This window comes from Bison bison, unplaced genomic scaffold (genome assembly GCF_000754665.1).
Source record: "Bison bison bison isolate TAMUID 2011002044 unplaced genomic scaffold, Bison_UMD1.0 scf7180017854892, whole genome shotgun sequence".
NCBI lineage: Eukaryota > Metazoa > Chordata > Mammalia > Artiodactyla > Bovidae > Bison > Bison bison.
Window position 1 is genome coordinate 18,037 of NW_011485465.1, and position 5,070 is coordinate 23,106.

General features: G+C 42.1%; 1 protein-coding gene across 1 annotated transcript in view; it reads left to right on the plus strand.

The window, feature by feature from the left end:
- Positions 1-5,070, plus strand: part of LOC105001321 (receptor-interacting serine/threonine-protein kinase 1-like) — a 23,459-nt gene that overhangs the window by 649 nt on the left and 17,740 nt on the right.

The following is a 5,070-nucleotide window of genomic DNA, read 5'->3' on the forward strand; positions in this document are numbered from 1 at the left end:
TCTTCGACGAGAGCTGGGAAAGAAGGATCGACGGGCACGGCGGGGAGGGCGTCGTCAACCGGTGGCGCGTGCTTTTACGAAGTGACTGAGCGCACACACGCTCTCGTAGCCTCTTCAGAGTTTTGAAGAAGGTCAGCGCCACCCTTCTTTCCTTACACTGGACAGCCTCCCACAGAGGCGGGGGTGGCTGTTCATTACTTTGTCTCTCGCTGTTCCTTCGGCTCTTCTTTGCTCGGAGCTCTTGTGTGTCCTGGACAAAGCCCGAGGCCCTTTACACTCAAGCGACTTTGCAATAGAACCGCTATTACTTCTCCCTCCGTTCACACAGGAAGAAATCAAGGCAGAAGTGACTTCTTACTTGATCTACATTTTGTAACCATCAGGTACGTAGGTGCAAGAGTGGGAAGGAAATTGTAGTCAATTATAAATTTGGGCAACTGCACCCTTCCAAACACAAAAGGTAAAGAGGAAGCTTGTTTAAAACATTTGAGGTATCTCATCATTGTAATTATTATTACTGATAAAACAACTATAATGATGAACTGTAATTTGCATGTTTCTCTCGCTGAGCTGTATTGAGCACCACAGATACATTGCACTTTCAGGATTGTGAATATTCACGAGAATAAAGAAAAATCCCTAAATAACAGTTTCCAAAATTGAAAATTTCTCTTGGATGCTTATTAATCGGCAACATGGTAATACCACCAGTATGAGCTGGGAATTTGAAAAAGCGCAGCTTCCCATGCTATGGTTGGATGTTATACTTCGGCAAAAATGATCGTGTTAACCTAGTAGAATATTGATTTTGAACCACATGTTTTCATATGTTTTTAAAATTTAGTCTGTACTTTCCCTATGTTTCTGAATGTGGCATACTTATTTAGTACAGGTGAGCAGAATTGTAAGATAGGTCTTTGCATCTGATTTTAACAAAGACAAATGATTGTTTGCTCTCTGGAGAAGTAACATGTGTTAGTGAACTGACAGTGGAAATTTGAGTGAAGACATTAAGGCTCAATTCTGGGATCTGTTACTCTAGGTGAATCATTAAACTCTAAATTTTAGTTTCTTAATTTGTAACTTGAAGCCGATGTATTAATAAGTTGGTACTTCAGAGGGTCATCATGTGCAGGATAACACTGGGTTGAACTCTTGCAGTCTTCTCTCTTGCCCAGAGCTCTTGTTTATCTGAGGCAAAGTATCAAGCAGTTAACAAGAACCTTGAGAAATTCCCATTGGATGCCTGAATAAAAACAGAGTTCCATCTGCAGAGGAAAAGGGGGGCATGGTAGTTGGGTAGCCAGCATTTTCTGTCAGACTCATCATGTATGGTCCTCACTGAAACATTGAAAAAAATTGCCCTCAACCACTTAAAGGTAAATATGAAATTTTTTTAACTTAAAAAAAATTATTGCAATACACAGAAAGGAACACACATCATAACTGTTTGACTCTCTTAAGTGTCCTGAAGTGAACATTAAGAAGAAACAAGTATTGCCATCACTCCCCCACACTTCCTTTCCTTCCCTGCCTCCTGCTTCCACCTCGTAGTAACTACTACCCTGACTGTTAATTTTGTAGATTAATTCTGCCTGGCTCTTTGATGTTATATATTGTTAGTAATTTGTATTTTTCCCCAGTTTTACTGAAGTATAGTTGACAAAATTGAATGTAGATATGAATTTTTTTTATATAGACTTACAGATAATTTGTGAAGTTTCTTGGAATTTTCAATTAATTTCAGTGGAGAATTCGCTTCCTTAAATCCCTGAATTTAGTACACTTATGCAAAAAACATTTCGAAAATCCATTAAAATAGACCGTTATATTCTCTGTTGAAAGTCCTTGATCATAAGATGATATGACAGGTTAGTGTGTGTTCATTAATTACGGTGTAACATGACTTTACAGTGTGACTTTCTACTTGGCTACTTTCAGAGTTTCTGTGACTCTTGGGTATCTAAACCACTCACCAGTCCCTCCTAAGATATTCAGTACTTACAGAGTTGAATCATTCATGGGGAATGGCCGGGGGAGGGGGGGAGCAATAAAAACAAGTCATTGGAAACCATGCAAAAGGTGCATAAGGTGAAGTAAGACCAGGCTAAACCAGCAAACCACAGATGAGGAGAGCCAGCTGGGGTCAGAAGCCAGCCTCACAGAGGGCTGCAGGCCCACCTGGAGGCCCCTCTCCCTGGAGCTGCATCGCTCCTGCAGGAGGCAAGGCAGGTCCTAGTTGGTCTTGGCAGCTCTGAAGAGAGAAGACCAGCTGAAGGATAGAGAGCAGGTAGAAGTCCTCATCTAGCTGAATCTTAATACCCTATGGTCATAGTTCAGGGCATGGTTATAACTCCTTCCTGTTTCTGTACTGTCTGGGAGCCTTTTTTAATGTTACTAAACACTCATGCTGTGCTTAGTTGCCCAGTTGTGTCCGACTCTTTGTGACCCCATGGATTCTAGCCCACCAGGCTCCTCTGTCCATGGGATTCTCCAGGCAAGAATACTGGAGTGGGTTGCCATGCCCTCCTCCAGGGGATCTTCCTGACCCAGGGATTGAACCTAGGTTTCCCACATTGCAGGCAGATTTTTTACCAGCTAAGTCACCAGGAAAGCCTAAGAATACTGGAGTGGGTAGCCTATCCCTTCTCCAGGGGAACTTCCTGACCCAGGAATCGAACCAGGGTCTGCTGCATTGCAGGCAGATTCTTTAGCTGAGCTACTGGAGAAGCCCACTAAACATTCACATATCACATCATTTTTGAAAACTGCTAGATGACTTTCATAATGTGAATGAGCCATAACTTACTCTCCCGTGTTATGTATATGTCAGTTGTATTATGTGCTTTTGCTGTTCTCTCTAATGTTACTAGGAATATCCTTGTACATAATCTATATCAGTGTCTCTGATTTGATTCCTTAGGATAAAGAATTACTGAGTGAGGAACTTAACTCCCTTTAAAAAAATTTTTTATTATAAAGGTAATTTGTATAAAAATTACAAAATGTAATAAATGTGTAAAGAAGAAATAAAAGTCACCTGACCATCCAGATATCCTTGCTAACATTTAGGTGTCTTTCGCTGTGTCTTTTTTTCCTGTACATATAGCTATATGTGTACCTAGCCATCCACCTGTTAATGTATTGACTATATAATACTATATTTTATGAATGTGCTATAATTCACTTAACTTTATTTTTGGATGATTAAATAGTTCTCTTTTTTAAAAAAAATTATGCATTTAATGACCAACTGCCTTATGCCAGGTTATGTGCTGGGCACTGTAGATTGTGCGTAAGATAGTTTCCTGCCTTCTGTGAGCTTAATTGAAATAATTCCCAAATTATAGCTGTCTAACTGGTTCAAGGTACTGGGTGCTGTGAAAATGTCTAATAGGAAGACATAGGATGGCTTCCCTGAGGAAATGACATCTCTGAGACCTCAAGGGGGAGCAACTTTTAGCCAGGAGAAGAATGTGCACTCAGAAGCTTGTAGGGGAGAGTGGACACCCCCACCCTGCTTCACAAGGACTGGTCCATAGAGAGCTACTGTGAAGAGTGGATCCCAGCTGCACACCCCCATTCTCACAGCCTGGGAAACAGTGTGAACGTGACGAGTAGGGGTAGACGGGTGGGCCAGTCATAGCCAGAACCACAAAGCAGGCACCAATGTGTGTTCAGATGTTTCTTCTCATACACTGCTTACCAGTCTGTGAGGCAGTCATTATTATTTCCTTTTGCAAATGAGGAAATTGAGGCTTATGTAAGTTACCCAAGGACTGATAAATTAGAGCTAGATTTCATATGGGAGAAAAGCCTGTGCCCTCTTCACTGTCGTGACAGCTTCTAGTAGCTCACCTTCAGGCCCTGCCTCCCCTGCCCCCACCATGGTCATGCCCTTTACTGGGCAGCCTCCCCACACCCCGTGTCACTGCCCCAAAAATGTGCTTCTTTCCAGAGGGCACTTCCTCTTACTTGGAAATGTCTCATGTTACAGGAAAATGGCTCATAGTGTAATCTGCCATGCTGATATGTGAGCTTTGTTGGAGTAGCAGGGCCTACCAAAGACTTTGTGCAGGATGTAGAAGGTTGGTTACCTGAGCCAGACTACAGCAGGCCACTGACAGGACTGCTCTCAGCTTAGGCATTTTCAGAAACCCCTTCAGCCACTTAAAAAAGCTTCCCATCCCAACATTTTATTAAAAATTTCAAAGTGCAAAGTTAGGTTTTACACCCGCAGCTAACATCATACTAACAATGAAAAACTGAAAGCTTCTTAAGATCAGGAATAAAAGGGGAATTCCTTGGTGGCCCAGTGGTTAGGACTCTGTGCTCCCACTGTTGAGGGCCTGAGTAGAATCCCTGGTCCAGGAACTAAGATCCCACAAACCACATGTGCGGTGCTACCAAACAAAACAACAAATCAGGAGCAAGACCAGGGTGCCCACTCTTGCCTCTGTTATTCAACATAGTATTAGAAGTTCTAGCCAGATCCACTAGGCAAGAAAAGGCATGTGAATGGGAAAGGAAGAAATAAAGCTGTCACTGTTTGCAGATCATGTGAGATACATAGAAAACTCTAAAACACTCCATCAAAAAACTGTTAGAACTAAGGAACAATTTCAGCAATGTTGTAGGATACAAAGTCACTAAGTAAATAAATGTTAGTCGCTTAGTCCTGTCTGTCTCTTTGCAACCCCATCGGCTGTAGCCTGCCAGGATCCTCTGTCCATGGGATTCTCCAGACAAGAATACTGGAGTGGGTAGCCATTCCCTTCTCCAGGGGATCTTCCCAACCCAGGGATTGAACCTGGATTTCCCACATTGCAGACAGGTTTTTTTACCATATAAGCCACCAGGGAAATCAGTATACAAAAGTATTTTGCATTTCTATATACTAATAAAGATAGTGGAGGTGATGGAATTCTAGTTGAGCTATTCCAAATCCTGAAAGATGATGCTGTGAAAGTGCTGCACTCAATATGCCAGCAAATTTGGAAAACTCAGCACTGGCCACAGGACTGGAAAAGGTCAGTTTTCATTCCAATCCCAAAGAAAGGCAATGCCAGA